At 41.6% G+C, this 16289-nt stretch overlaps 1 protein-coding gene across 1 annotated transcript in view; it reads right to left on the bottom strand.

The window, feature by feature from the left end:
• The window catches only part of Zfhx3 (zinc finger homeobox 3), a 929635-nt gene that overhangs the window by 401463 nt on the left and 511883 nt on the right, over positions 1 to 16289 (bottom strand). Inside the window, exon 4 of the mRNA XM_078032605.1 lies at positions 4259 to 4348. The gene's annotated coding sequence lies outside the window, so the exon portion shown is untranslated. The remainder of the gene's footprint in view (positions 1 to 4258; positions 4349 to 16289) is intronic.

Here is a 16289-nt window from a genome sequence, read left to right as displayed (position 1 = left end):
GATGTCTTTGTTAGAATCAACTTTTGTATTTCAAATTTCTCCTTCTTCATTCTAAATCTCCTCCAGTCCAGCCTCTCCTTCTTCCTCCATTTTGCCTTTTGGTCCTTGCCAACTCATGCCTCATTCTCAGTCTGAGACATGTGTGTTAGCACATGTGTAGGGGAGCAGGGATTTCAAGTCAACAAGACCTCCTCTCCTGCAGTCTGACTTTGGTTTGTCCAACACTGAAAGCTTTGACATTGAACTCTGGAGGGCTAAATATAAAAGAAGACAAATCTCCTACTAGGAAATCACGGAATCTTGTTTTCAGGATCTTCTGGGGCCTACCACCCATCATTTAAAGTACCAAAGATTACCAACCCAAATCTTAGTGGAAGTACTCAGGATATTAATTCACCATGTGGGTGGAATTTCTTAGTCTCATCTGTCAAACAGTGAACACTTAAGATTCGGATAATGTCACACTGCCAGTGTGACAACACAATAATGACAATGATGATAACAATAGCTAACACCGAGCCCTTTGACACCACGCATGGCTCTATTACTTATCTAGTCATCATAGTGTCACATAACAATAGTAGCCTATTCATATATGAGCAGACCAAAGCTGGGAGAAGTAAATGGTATGTCCAAGGTTATGACATTTGGCTCTCTGCAGGGCAATCCCAGAGACTCCCAGAACCATAGTGACCTGTGTTTATGAATAGAACTCAACAGGATGATGTACTCCCTACATCCTTCTGGGGGAGTGATCACTTCAAGGAAAATGCATAGTCGTAGGAGAGAAGTAAGAGTACAACACACCCACACTACTGTCTCTATTTCTCTGGGGGTCAGTGAAATACAGGAGGGAGCCTGGAGAATTACTGTCCAGTAATTCTAAAAGAAAGACATTTTGAAAAGAAAACTATGGAAGTTCAGCTAGGAGGAGATTATTTTTAGCTAATAGGTGGGAAAGGGTAGAGTATATAGTGTAAAGCCATCAAAAGTTTGTAGCATAAAAGAACATAATGAAAGTTATTCTTTTAGGAAAATAAAATTGCCATGGTAAGTCTGATGGGCCTGAAAAGGGACAAGACTTAAGGTGCAAAGGGCAGTTGAGTGGTGTCTACAGGTGGGGAAGGCTGGAGCTAGGGCAGTGGCCCTGGGAACAGAGGCTGGGAGAGACCCTGGAGAGGAAGCTGGCCAGGGTAGTAACAGATGTAAAAGTCAAGCTAACTGCAAAGTTCCATTCTGAATGACGGACAGAATGAGGAATCTCATCAGGAGAAACAGGAAAGTGGGAAGGAGAAGAGAGTATGGGGCTGGGAGTAAGGGCACAGAGTGTGAAGCTTTGGCGAAATATAAGGGCCACTGGGAATTTAAGAGGGAAGTCAGAGCCAGGACCTAGAGTTCCTGCAGGATGTGGAGAGTAAAAGCCATTAAAGTTGATGAGATGTGAAGTCAGAGAAAGTAGAGCCAAATCAAGAGTAAGGAAGACACAATCTTGGGGAACATTTATATTTAGAGGCCATAAGAAAAGACATCAGAAAAGATAAGGTCAGGAGACAGGAGGAGAGCTTAGAGGAACACTCCCTAGAATCCAAGTGGGAAGAAAAATCTGGAGAATGAGGGACTTGATGGGTAAGATGAAAGGTCATGAAAGATGAGACCCAAGGTGAGGCACTGGTAGGAATGGACATTCTTGGTATTGCTAGTTATTAGTTGGAAGACCTAGAGGCTGAAGATATGTGCAGTGAGGTGTGACTACAAATAGGTGAGGCTAAAGTTCATATGATTTTTTAAAAAATAATTTTCAGATTCTCAGGAAGCAAAATTAAGGCAGAAAATCCCTTGGACCCTTCACCTAGCATTCTCTAATGGTAACATGTTCCATTACAGATTCTAGAACAAGGTTAAAACCAAGAAATTGACACTGATATAATATTATTAACAAGTTTATATGATTTTGTGCAATCTGTTTCTCATTATGTCTCTGTCCACCTTATAGATATATTGAGATCAATTTTTTTTTAACAAAAAGTGACCTAACAGTTCTTTTTAAAGTCAGCTAGCTTTATAAGCACAGTGCTTGTAAGATGCTTAAATAAAACTTCAGGTGGAAGAACAAATAAAAAAATGGGAGATGTCCATTGAGAAGTGAACCATCCATCCATTCATCCATCCATCTATCCATCCATCATCATTCATCCATCTATCCTTGCTCAGCTTTTCCTAAGTGTCAGAAACTACACATTGAGTCTATTGCACTGAAATATTGCTCTAAAAACAGTAGCAGCTACTATATCTCTGATTGGGCTCAGATGCATTAAGGGACTGGGATGAACAGTTGTTTTAGGGGCAAAAGACATCCAGATCTGTCCTGTGACCATTTCCATATTAGCAATAATTCAACTGATAGCAACCTTATGTTCAACGGCCAGGATCGAGCCTTTTTATGAGTCATTGTAAAGTGCCAAGTGCATTGACATATACTTCATAAATGCTAAATAATAACAAGTCAGTGAACCTAGAAGTATTGGATTCAGTATTCAAGACATTAAATCCAAGTTATGCTGTTCTAGAAGCAAGGCAAACAAATAAATCAACCCCAAATCAAATAAAGCCCATATCTATCCCCAGCCAGCAGTAGGTGTTGTCTGGATGTTCTTTATGGGTGAGTGGTTCTCTCTTGAAGGGGCACTTGTTAGTATTTTACCTGACAGATCACACACAATGCCTTGCCTGGGATTTGGGAGAAGAGTTTTATATCCAATCCATAGCAGACAACAGTGACACTATATACTTAAGGCTCCATTTCCCTTTATTTGATGCCAGAAAATCATATCTGCTCAAGCTCTGGAGAAGAGCAATAGTCATCCTGCTGAGCAATTAGACCTATCCTGGTGAGAAGTCTCTGTAGGCAATACTGGGGGACACTGATTTTATTTCAAGGTCCGTATTTAGTTCTCTTCTAAGACATAAGTCTCTTTAGGGGACTCTGTGATTCCTTGAGGGCTTGGGCACACAACCTAGAAAGGCCAAAAGGCCACATAATCCTATACTGGCATCAGAAATGGACTACAGTATTGTCTGCATGGTTTTCTGATCTCAGTCTAGAGTTCTGGCCGTGGTGTGGTGTCACCTGACTTGGGGCCACTGGGCCAGCTCCCTTCTCTCTAGGAGTCCGCCATCTTGGTAATACATAATTTACCAAACAATATCTACCAGAACTCACCTCCCTCACTGTGGTCCTTCCACAGTGACCACCCCTTCAGGAGCACAGCCATACCCTCCAGAGCCAGAGTCTGACAGCTAAGCTGTTTACAAGATAGGAGGTGACAAATGGTCACAGTCGCATTTGGAATACCATCTAGGAGGAGGAGTCCTCCTTCAGTGGTCATTTCCAAAAGAATTATCTTCTCATTCAATGGTATTCAAGGGGAGGACATCCAAGGAGTCTGCTGTGGATACCCAGATCTGGCAAAAGATGTGTAGAGTGGAGTTCTGGGCTAAAGGGGACACCAGAGCCAAGAATCAAAGGCAAAACAGCCATTGGATGCTGACCTTGTGAGTTCTTCTACAAACACAAGACAAGTCCAAAGTGTTTCTGTCTGGAGCAGACCCACCTCGACCCATCTATGACCCTGAACTTTAGTGCTAATAGAATAGCATTGCCCATGGTTGGGCCACTAGTTTGTCAAACATTGCTTCACATCCCGGTCACCTGAGATTAAGAAGGCAGATTTCTGCTCTCCAACCTCAGAGATTCCAATTCAGGAAACTAGGGCTGAGGACTGGGAAAGTCCATTTTTAGTAAGCACTTCAGTAGTGGGGATGGAGGGATTATCCATCAGACTCTGGAAATCATTCAATTTTTGCAAGGCCAAAGAATTAGACATTTCAGGAAAATGTCTTCAAAATAAACAAGTTCAAATTTCTCATTTTGTGAATGAAGAGACTGACAGGTCACGTGACTCTCTCAAGGTCAGTCAGTCAGTCACAAGCAGAAAGTTAGGACTGACTGTATAGTGCCCCTTGTATCAGTATGCTGTTTCCTTCGGTGAACCTCCTCTCTTTTAAGTCCTACTGGGCATATTTATGAGCTATACATACATTGAAACCACAACACATTTGTATTATAATTATAATATGCGCTAAATAATAATTGTAATAATTTTGATAATTTTTATATCCCTTGAAATAACTAGTAAGAATTTCAGGGTTGCTAAAATGAACATTAGAAAAAAGGAGTCCAGAGAGCAGCTGGACCTACCTTCTCCGAGTCTGTGGTGAAGCAGATGAGAACAGGGACTCCCAGTAGTCTTCCAAAAAAGCACAGGGTCTGGGTTCACCAAATCGGTGTCTACAAGAAAGCAAAAGTAATTAGTTGTAAAAAAAAAAAAAGTATGTTATTCCTAAGAGAACAGCAAGTGTTCTTCCTAAGCTGTGCCAAAATCAAACCAGATTTGAAATGTCCTGATTACGGTCATCTTCAAGCCAGTCACCCACTTTATGCTGTATGGCCATTGTCAGGTTAAGCCAAAAATGTTCTCTTTGTCTCCCCAAATTCCAGCTGTGTCTTGACAAGGGCCGTCAGAGGATTAGCTCATAGACTTAACTCTGAATTGTTAGAAGACTCCTCAGATATGTTCCACAAGGCTCTGAGAACTTGCCACTCACTTGCTGTTTTGATTCTTCTTTTTAAGATACAACAGTGAAAAATAGGCCATCACGTCAAATGAGTGGGAAATTAGGGAAGGGAAGAATAGTGACATCTCTTCACGATTTAGTAGGTTGCAGACATTGATTGGTTGATTAACTGATTCACTCATTTATTCAAGAAGTATTTATGAGCTATATTTCTTTCTTTCTTTCTTTTTCTCTTTTTCTTTTTTGGAGACAAGATCTATGTTGCCCTACTAGCCTGGAACTCAAGATCCTCCACCTCAACCTCCCAAACAGTTGGGATTATAGCATGGCCAAATTATATAATGTGTGCATGTATGAATGTTTACAAGGAATCCCACTATTAGGTATACTTATAATGCACCAACAGAAAAAGAAAAAAAAATCCCCATAATTAACTAAAAAAAACCCCAAATAGTATTTATGAAAATGTATATGCCAGGTAGTTGTTCTGCTTAGAAAGATGTGGAGTTTTCTCCAAAATGAAGCTGGGAAGAAAGGTAGATAGCATCACCAGTTTCTCTACTTATTTTGTAGAAAGGTCAAGGTCTAATAGATTCACATGGTATAGGCATAAGAGCACTCAACTGGGAGTCAGAAGGCCTGGGTCAAGTTTTGGGTGACCTTGAGGTTGCCCACATCAGCACTTCTCAACCTCAATACTATTAAGATTTTGGGTCAAATGATTCTTTATTGTGAACATGGCCACTGCACTGTGCTCTGCAGGATATTTAGTTGCTTCCTGGCCTTTCCCCACCCATAATGACAATCCAAAGTGTTTCTAGGTATTGCCAAATGCCTCTTGGGAGAGAACTGTCCCTGGTTGAGAACCATCTGATTCTAGTGGTATAGAACTATTTTTGAGCTCCTCTTAGGAACATTGTACTAGGGCTTCATACATATTATCACATTCACTCTAGATACACCATCTTTTTAAAGCAAGCATTATTATTGGCATTCTATACGTGGTAAACTGAGGTCAATGACATTAAGAAAACCATTTAATCTTATGCAACCGACAAGTATTAGAGATCTGAATCCAGGATTATTTGATTTCAAAGCTCATGTTCATTATTGCCAAACTTTTTACTTTGCTATGAAGTATTTCAAATATCAGAAAAACACTCAGTATAATTTAACAAACACCCAATACTTAGCACCCCAAATGCAAGAATGTTAATATTCTTGTCCAATTCGCTTTATACCTATTTTGGGTCCAATGAAATGTTCTAAATATAGGAAAATCTCCTTTTCATACGTTCTTGATCTTGTCCTTCACACTTTCTTCCCACAAATCACCATTCCACTGAAACTGATACCATGTCCTCTCAGGGAAAGATTCTAGACTTTTCTTACATGTATGTAAGTATGCTCATGAAAAATATATAACACTCTAAAAATGTACATAAAGGCACACATTCTTTTTGCAATTTACTTTCTTTATTCACCATGGAGTTTTTGAGTTTTTTTCTATGTTCCAACTACAGTTTTGGTCCTTCTATTTAAGTTGATATATTGTAACAAATTGACCACAGAGTATTTGACCATTCACCCTTTGTTGGACATAGAGATCATCACCCATTTTTTACTATTGCAATTGGCACTGTTGGGAACATGGTTCTGTGTGCATGTAAACATTTCTCCAGGAAATACAGCTAGATGTGGGATTCCTGGCTTTCAGGACATGCACATCCTCCACTTTATTAGATATTGTCAAATTGCTCTCCAAAATGATTGTACAAAATTGCACTTCCTCCAACACACTACGAGACTGCTCATTTCTTCACATCCTGCCAACGCTTGGTATTTTCAAACTTTATAATGTTTGCCAGTCTGATTGGGATGAAATAGCATATAATTATTGTTTCAAAAGTCTGTGTTCTTAACCACTACTCTTACTGTCTACACTTCTTGAAGCTTCATTTATGTAAAATGAAGAAAATACCTTTTTCTATTTCTTGGAGTAGTAATAAATTCTCCGAGTGTAATGTGTGAATGCATTTTGTAAATATGAAGTGCCACTTTTGTACATTGCTGGTGGTGGGAGCGAAAATGTGTACAGTTTCTATAGCTAGCTATTTGATGAAATCTATTGAAATTTCAAATATGCATGTTTTCTTTGAACTTAAAAAATAATTTCAAAATTATAGAAAATTTGCAAAAACAGTGAAAAGAATTCCCATACACTCTGGTTGTCTAAGTGTTACTTTATCACATTTGCATTAAAATCCTCAATCTCTCCCTCACTTCTCTCTTCCATCTCCCTTTCTATATATTTATGTCTATATACATGTATATGTATATGTGCATACGTTTTATTTTTCCCATGACTTTTCCTCTAAACATTTTCTAAAAGCAAACACATTCTGTTATATAACCATAAAGAAGTTGCCCACATCAGCACATTAGCATGGGTATAATATTATCACCTTCATATCTTTTTTTTGGGGGGGTGTATCAGGGATTGAACTCAGGGACACTTGACTACTGAGCCACATTCCCAGACCTGTTTTGTATTTTATTTAGAGACAGAGTCTCACTGTGTTGCTTAGCACCTCACTTTTTCTGAGGCTGGCTTAGAAATTGCGATCCTCCTGCCTCAGCCTCCTGAGCTGCTGGGATTACAGGCATGTGCTACTGCCCCCAGATCACTGTTTTTGCATATCTACATATCTTATTCAAATTTTATTCACTGTTCTATTAATGCCTTTTATAGTAAAATATTCCCCCTTTCTCTAGGATCCAATCCAATAATTCATTACACTTAGTTGTCGTGTCTCTAATCTCTTTTCTTGTGAAACACCTCTTCAGTATTTTTTGTCTTTTAGGACCTTGCTATTTTTGAAGAGCATTGACCTGTTACTTTACTTTGTATAACATTTCTCATTTTGACTTTGTAAAAATGCAATAGCAGTGATGTGTCCTTTTTTAAAATTTATTTTTTATTCTAATTTATAAAAATGACAACAGAATGCATTGCATTTCATTTTACAATATAGAACACATTTTTTTCATATCTCTGGTTGTACACAAAGTATAGTCACACCATTCGCATCTTCATACATGTACTTAGGGTAATGATGTCCATCTCATTCCACTGTCTTTCTACCCCCATGCCCCTTCCTTCCCCTCCCACACCTTTGTCCTATCTAAAGTTCTTCTAATTCGCCCACACTGCCCCCCCAAATCCTTATATCAGAGAAAACATTTGGCATTTGGTTTTTTTGGATTGGCTAACTTCACTTAGCATTATATTCTCTAACTTCATCCATTTACCTGCAAATACCATGATTTTATTCTCTTTTATTGCTGAATAATATTCCATTGTGTATATATACATATATATATATATACACACACATATATACACACATTATATATATATGTGTGTATGTATGTGTGTATATATATACATATATATATGTGTGTGTGTATATATATATGAGTTTTTAGAGCAAAAAGGGTCTTCAGAGATCATATAACCATGTCTCATATTTTTCAGATGATGAAAGAAATAAAAATAGGGCCTGAGAAATGAAGTGGTTGCTCAAGTTGGAACCATCAAACAGAAGCAGATTTGACCCCAGACCAGAGGTGCCCAGATTGCTTGCTGTGGTAGGTTTTAAATAGGCATAAATTTCTTATAGATCCTCCCCTCAAAGATGAGTCTATTTTCCCTCTCCCTCAGTATGTGGAAATGATGTTGTATGGAATTGGAGCTTTTACTTCAAGGGGTCTTAGAGCTTTTACCCTCACTCTGTAAGAATGTAAAAGCTGTGTAAAAGCTTGGGCTAGCCTATGGGAAGAGGTAAGACCATGTGGAGCTGATCTGAGAAGCTACAGTGGAGGCCATTCTAGATGCCCCAGTCAACTGCCAGATACATGTGTGAGGTCCTGTAGATCACTCAATCCCAATGAAGCCACCAAGAGGTCACAGAAATCCCCTGAGTTGGTCCCAATACTATCTTCCTGCCCTAGCTGTCTATCCATCCCAGCCAACCTACAGAATAATGAGCTAAATAATAAAAGATTGCTATTTTAAGTCACAAATTTCAGAGTCATTTGTTACACAGCAAACGCTACCTGATAACAAACCCAATGAGGCCTCTCTTCAATGAGACCACATTTACAAATCACACCTAGAAAGTCTTGGGTGACCAATTCTCTACCAAGATGAACTTTCTCTCCCCACCTATGAGTAGCATGATCCCACTGCTTCTGCCCAGGACACTACCTAGGGATAGAAAAATTTGTGTCCTCCAAAGCCCCAGACCATCATTCTTCTGCAGCTAGAGCAAGAGAAATGGGTTCAAGGCCCTGGTTGCAGAAACCCTTTTGTCTCCCCTCTTTCTCCACAGACTGCAGACCCCTGCTATAAGTCACACATATCACACGATCAATAAATTATTTCTGTAGGATCAAGAAGGCAGGTGCTTCCCTGGCTGTGGTGGGAAGGTGCTGTGAGACAGGCTCATATCCTACAAAATGAGGCTAGGGATTGGGTCACAGAATCCCTGTCCTCCTTCCCTCCCTCATTTCCCCTTTTACTCTAATAGCTCCACCGCTCCCCCACCCCATGCCTTCAAGGAATCCTATCCATTTTCAGAAATAAATGAAGGGTTTCTTGATTCCAATTAAATTTCATGCCTATACCCTCCACTCATTCCTCTTCCCTTCAAATTTGGGTATCTGTTCATTTTTTCTCTCTTATACTTTCCTCCCAACTGTCCTCACATAGATGATTCTAGACATGCTAAGCACCTGTCAAAAGTCCCTAGAGTCTCTCAATCAGAATCTTTGGATATTTCGGCACCTCCGTTTACTAGAAGGCCATGGACACACGGGCAAAGAAATGACCTGATTTCAGAGACAAAGGTAGAATCTGCTGGGGCCCCGAAACCTACAGACTGGCAGTTGGGGAAGAGGTGCTAGGGTTCAGATATGAGGTGCTACCCTCAAAGCTCCCATCAACACAGGACTGTTCAGCGGAGGAATGATTGCATTATGGGTCCATTCTAGTTTGAATGGACCGACTGGGTGGTAACTGTGGGCAGGCGGGTCAAGACTGGAGGAGGTGGGTCAGCAAGGGTGTGCCATGGAAGGGTTCGTTTTCCTGGTGGCCCCTGCATCTCTCTCTGCTTCCTGAGCCTGCCATGAGGTGAGCACTTTCCTCCTCTGGGCCCTTCCCCTATGAGGTGCTGCCTCTCCCTGGGCCCGGAGCAATGAAGTCAGCCATCTATGGACTGAGACCTCGGAAGCCAGGAGTCCCTGTCAACTTCTCCTCCTCTAAGCTGTTCTTGTCAGGTATCGTGGTCACAGCAATGAAAAAGGTGACTAAACAGGAGGTAAGCTGGGGTCAACTCTGCCGCTGTCTCCTTCTCCCCAGGGTTCCTCCCCTCGCAGCCTCACTTGTTGATGGACACGTTTTCAGAACTCTGCCATCCCCAGACCCTGAGATGTTTCATGTGAACATCAGACTCTTGGCATAAGCCGAGGTGCCCGTGGGGTACTGGGTACTTTTGAGAGGGTATTTTAGGAGAGGGATAAGGAAATTTGTGTCATCACCTGGAAACTCTGGCCTGTGACCTCATCAGCCCCTCTGGAATTTCCCTGGTCACTTTTCTATCCCAAATGGACAGCATCCACTTAGAAGGTTCTGGACATTTGCGTAACAGTGGCTATGGTGATCTCTGCTAGCCCTGTGACTGGCAATGGGGGAAGGTGCTTTGGGGTTCTATTCAGGAGGGGTGTTCTGCTTTGCTGGCCAAAGCCGAAAGGGTCCTGGAAAGGAAAGCAAGAGTTCCCAGGCCACGAATGAAAATGGGAACAGCTGCAGGGTGTGGGTGTCAGGGACCACTTCGTCTTCCAGCAGGAGTTTCCCAAACTTGACCACTTTCTCAATCGCTAACAGACACTGGAGGAGACGCAGCAATTCCGCAGTCAATTCTGAAAAGAAACCACTTACTCTACGGCAATGGGACTGATGTTATTCAAGGGAAAGATCTAGCTGCTCTACCATTTATCAAATGGTGGCAGGACCCTGATGCAAATGTAACCTTTAGGCCTTAAAAGCAAAGAGAGTGCTTCCAGCCTGCACCCAGTAGGTGGTTCAGGCTGAGTTCTTTTCTGAGTTCCAGTACTTTTATAAACCCATCCTGCAAATTTTGCATTTTTTTGGTGTATGTGTGTGGGGGTGCAGAACTGTCACAAATTTAAAGAATGACTATATATTTTTACTACACGCAAGATAACATACAAGGTAACAGATCCAAAAACAAGCATCTTGAAAGGTAAGGTCACCCAGAGTTCTCACAATCTTCTATGAAGAAGTGATGTGCATCAACACAGCCCCATTTCACTGTGCAAAGACAGACTCCAAGAGCTTAGGGGGCTTGGCCATGATTATGTGGAAGCTGAGAGGTAGATAGGAAATTTGAACCCAGGTATCTCCACTCCAGTTCTGTTACATGTCTTCCAGGGCACCCCTGTGGCCAAGTGCGTGGAAGAGAAAAAGCAAAAACATGACTTATGGGTTGTTTATATTTCTATGAGGACCTCAGGAGTAAGGTGTCATGGAACAGGGGAGAAACGTCTATGGCAGAAGTTAACTGGGATTAGGGGGAGGAAAGAAGAAAGAAAAGGAGGTTCTCATCCATCTTTCTACTCCATCAAGCGAGGGTTTTATTCAATTGCCATTTTGACTCTTGTAAAATATCCATTCCCTTTGTGACTCCATCTTGGGTCCAGGACACAGGTTTCTTGGGGGTGGGGGATGTCCTCTTGTATAAACAGGGAGTAGATGGCTTCCTCATGACCACTCCCACCACCACCAGGCAGCTAGGTTTCCATGGTTTGACTAGGTTTGGGAGAGATGGAATTTGGGCAGACAGGGTGGTCACTGGTGCTGATTAACCAGGCTCAGATCTGTATTTATTTGGTATTCTGCCATAATTCACTAAATCATGGGGTATTTTTATCTGTCAGGAGGTGGGCTCTTTGCTATAGGCATTTTTTTTTTGTACCTCTGAGCCCTGACTATCTGCCATGAAAGCTTTGCCTCCTGCAACCCTTTGCTGCCAAAGCCCCCATCAGTGTGCTTGGTCTGGGGTACCTTGAGGAGGAGAAGCTGGGCTGGACTCCTGGGAGCAAACTCTGTTCACCAGAAGGTCCTGAGAGACTCTGCACCACGGCTTCTAGGCATCGTACAGCAATAAGCAAAGCTCCAGTAAGTGAACTTTCCTCTCCTTTTATTTTTCCCCAGTTTTATTTTTAACTAAAGGAGAAGTAAGTGAAAACCATGACGAAGGGTATTTAGTTTTTTAGTTCCCAAGGTCCCCTCCTCACTCCCCAGGTGTGTGTTACACAAAGTGGACAGTGAAATTAATGCTTTTACTAACCCCACTGGAGGTCAGTGGGTCTGATTTACTAGACATTTCCATCTCCATAGGTCTCTATTGATGGTTGGGAAGCCAAGAAGAAACAAGGAATAGAAGTGCATAGATCTTTTTCACTCCATAACAAGTGAGTGGAAGGAAGCCTACTGTTTTTCCGAGATTGGATTTGCCAAGAAGTCTGGTGGTCTGAGTTGCTCTTGGCCTATGTTGGCTTTGCTGGAGCATGGGCGTCCCTTTCGAAGGAGGGAATTCTCTGGGCTGCAGAGCTCTGGGGGAGAAGCTTAAGGATGTGGCACGATCTCCCTGTCCAACTCTACGGATGCATGGACAACAGGACCGAATGCAAGTACCCCGAGTACAGCAGGGGAGGCGGAGGGGGTGCGGTTGTCAGTTACTCAGCTAGAAGCACTTCCTGCCCGACCCACAGGAGACTGACATTTCGATAGAATGGTTCTCAGCCCCCGGCACAGCGCACGGTGCAGGGCATGGCTCTGAATGGCTCTGGCATCTGTTTTGTCGAGCCTCGTGCCCACATACTGGGACTGCTTGTTTTCATCCAATAGCAATTAGCACCGTGGTAAATGCCTTGTGCTCTGTGCTAATTCAGAAGAATAAGCATGTCGCACTCTGCCAAGAATTACAGCTAATCACAGAGGGCTCCGGGCCACACCTGCCCTTTCATCAGACTTTTGTTTTAAAATGAGGGGTTGGTGCAACCCGAAACACTGCATTCTCCCCTTGCTTAGGGATAACCATGGAGACCCAGGGGAGGCCTGGACCGGGGCCTGGTTGCTCTCACTGAATGCAAGCTTCCTGCCAAGGGGGGCAGCAAGCAGCGGGCAGCCCAAGCTGCTACTCAGTGGGGCACCTACGAACTGGGTGGGCCCAGGAACTTGCCACAGATGTTCAGAGGCCCGGCTTATCGCAGTGCCTACCACTGGGGACAAGAAGCCACGTGGACACAGGGATGGGAATAAAGACCTGGGCTCACCCCACTTTGGGGTTGCAAGTTCTTTGGTTATTGTTTCCTCCTAGCCGCACCCTCTAGCCTGGCACCTGTTTGTACTCCAGGAAAGCACCCTTTGTCCTAATTTGGTAGTTGTCATTTAAGTACTTTAGGTTTTATCATTATTATTATTGTTTTTAATTTAAGTCTGGATGATTACAGTATCATTTACATTCAGGAAAATTCTCCCTTTTAAAGTGTCTGGTTGAATGATTTTTGACAAATGTAAACAGTCACGTTGCCACCACCATAATCCAGGTGCAGAGTGGCTCTACTGTCTAAAACCTCCTCACGCCCTTTTCTTGTAGATGCCCTTTCACTCGCCCAGCCCAGGTGTCAGTGGATCTGAGTTTTGTCTCTATAATTCTGCTTTTCCCAGAATGTCCTATAGGTAGAATCTGTAAGTACTTTTTGTTGGTGTGAGGGTCCCTTTCACTTAAAGAGATCTACCCATGGTGCCCCAAGTACCAGCAATTGGTACCTTTTAATGGATAAGTAGTACTCCTTGGTAAGGACGTGCCAAGTTTATTTCCCAGCAGATGGACATCTGGATTGTTTCCACCTTTAGCTACTAGGAATGCTGCTGCTCTGAGCATTCATGTACAAATCTCTTGTGGGCATATATTTTTAGTTCTCTTCCACTGATTCCTAGCAGTGGGCCTGCTTGATCTTTGTGCATGTGTGAAGCTCTATGAGAAAGAAACCGGCCAAATACTTTCCAAAGAGGATGCACCATTTTGCATTGCCATCAGCATAGGCAAGTCACAGTGGCTTAAAAATCTTAGTTATTCTAAGCATCATGCTATAATTAATTTTAAAAATCACTTTGGACCCTGGTAGTCCAGGTTCTCATTGAAGAAAGTTTTTATGCAACTTATTTTTCTAGGATTTGTCAAATCCCACCTATATGCCTAGAAGTGTGGAGCCCAGAAAAGGCAAAACAGCAGCAATCAGGGAGGTGGCTAGAGAAGCCCAACTGCTCTTGGTGAACTTTCCTCTACGCAGAGTTCATCTCAGGGCAGGGTCTGAATTTTGCAGCCCTCATAGCACAGGGTCAAATCCACAGCAGGTCCTTCAATAGACATTCGATGGTTCATGGAGGGAAGGTGGAGGCTCGTACTCCACGAGGACACAGCTCAAGGGTGTGTGCGAGTGGTGAGAGATGTTGAAACCTGAGGGCGGATCCACCACCTTGAAACAGCTTCTGCCCAGTGGAGGGTATTCATTATTTGCTGTATAGAAGTTAGTGGTCCTGATCAGGCTGCTTGTGAGAACCAGGTGGAGAGTTTATAAAATGGACATGCCTAGGACCGGAGGAGGGTTTACCTTCAAACCAATGAGACTCAAGCTTCAGGATCTCATTTGCATGGTGCTCTTTGAGAGCTGGGAGTTATAGAGTATTCTAGATGGAGAGGGGAGGAAGCCAGGTTGCAATCAGGACAATCCAGGAGATCTCAGAAGTGAAAGGCCTGGGTTTTGGCAATTTGTAAGGTTTCTTTCTTGATTTAAAAAAATTCAAAGCCTGGGATTTTTTTTTTTCTTTTTCTTTTTGGTTGGCAATTTTGTTTTGTAACGTTTTTCATTTTAAGAAGTTCTCCCCAAACCTGGACCCACTCCTGCTGCCCTTCACCCCAAAGGTTGTGATTTAATTTGCTTGGGGTATGGCCCTGGCCTTGGCATTTTGTAGAACTTGGCACTGAGTGAAAATAAATAAAACAAAAAGGGAAAGCTTATCGTATTTATTTATTTAAAGACCGTTTTTAAAAAATATTTATTTTTTTAGTTGTAGTTGGACATAATACCTTTATTTTATTTATTTCTATGTGGTGCTGAGGATCGAACTCAGGGCCACGCACGTGTTAGGCGAGTGCTCTACTGCTGAGCCACACCCCCAGCCCGAAAGACTGGTTTTTAATCTAAGATTATAGCCTTTCTATTTGGAGAGGGCTACTCAGTGCCCTTTTATTAAAGCATGGTAGTGAAAACAGACTACAGAAAATATTTTACAATTATTTTATATTGCAAAATAAAATATTGGGTATCCTATATTTGTAAAACAGTTTGAGGCCTGTTATTCCAAAAAACAGCTGTGTATAAAATAATGCTCAATTTGTGCTTGTTAAATCAATAAATATGACACTTGAGATAATCTCCTGATGCAAACATGTTGCTAATTGGAAGTAAGAAAAGTCCTTAGCTTCTAATTTATCTTTTCCCACCAATATTCATTGAGCATCCAATTTGTGCTCAGCACTGAGCTGGCGTCTAAGGACACAAAACAAAAACACAATCATTGTTCTCCATGAGCCGAAAGTCATTCCCAATAGTTACTTTAGGAGAAGTGAAAAGAAATAGGTTTACTAGAAACATCAGTTGATATAGGCAAATCATTTTTTGATAATGATATTTCATTATTATTAGTATTGTACACAAATATTCCATCAACATCAGCATTTTTAAGGGGTCTCTTGATCCCTGGGGGAAAAGTACCACTAGACATGACACAATTTCTTTGCTCTGTAACAGTCTATCAATCTCTAAGCTGATACGAGCAAATAGGCTAAACAGATAAGAGTGTCGGAACCCTCATTTGGTAACATTCCTGGGGTTCACCTCTGCAAGAGGATGCACAGAAAGCAATCTAAATTCTATCTAACAAAGAAAAAATAAAGCATAGATACAAGGGCCATGAACTAGCTGAAAAATTTATTAAAATATAAAGAAAATGAGTAGCCCACAAATCTACCACCTGAGTCACCCTTGAGGGATATGAAAATTAAAAAAAAATTTACCATGTGGTTAGCAAATTCAACTAAAAAACAGGAAGCCATAAGATGAAAATAAATCCTCACTGTTCTCAGTAGGTCATCTCCAAAGTATCTGTTCAGAAAACTTTTCCATGCATATGCCATCAAAATTTATATATAAAATACACTTAATTCAATATATATAATCCATCCACATCTCTCTCCCTTTCTCTGCCTCTTTTTACTCAAAATATTCATACTAAAGTGCACTTCTCTGCACTTGGTATGTTTTTACTCGAGAATGATAACTGCAGATGCTTTTGTACCTGTTTGTTCAGATTTGTCCCCTTTTATTTAAGGCCATGTAGTAATCCACCTTTGGGTACACTATTCTTTTAAAATTCAGCCCTCTCTTTGCCATATATGTGACTTTTCTGTCTATTTAAAAATAATGCTTAAACAAGTATCTCC

Source organism: Ictidomys tridecemlineatus, chromosome 15 (genome assembly GCF_052094955.1).
Source record: "Ictidomys tridecemlineatus isolate mIctTri1 chromosome 15, mIctTri1.hap1, whole genome shotgun sequence".
In the NCBI taxonomy this organism is placed as follows: domain Eukaryota; kingdom Metazoa; phylum Chordata; class Mammalia; order Rodentia; family Sciuridae; genus Ictidomys; species Ictidomys tridecemlineatus.
Note: the sequence above shows the minus strand (reverse complement) of the source record. Positions and strands in the feature narration are given on the sequence as shown.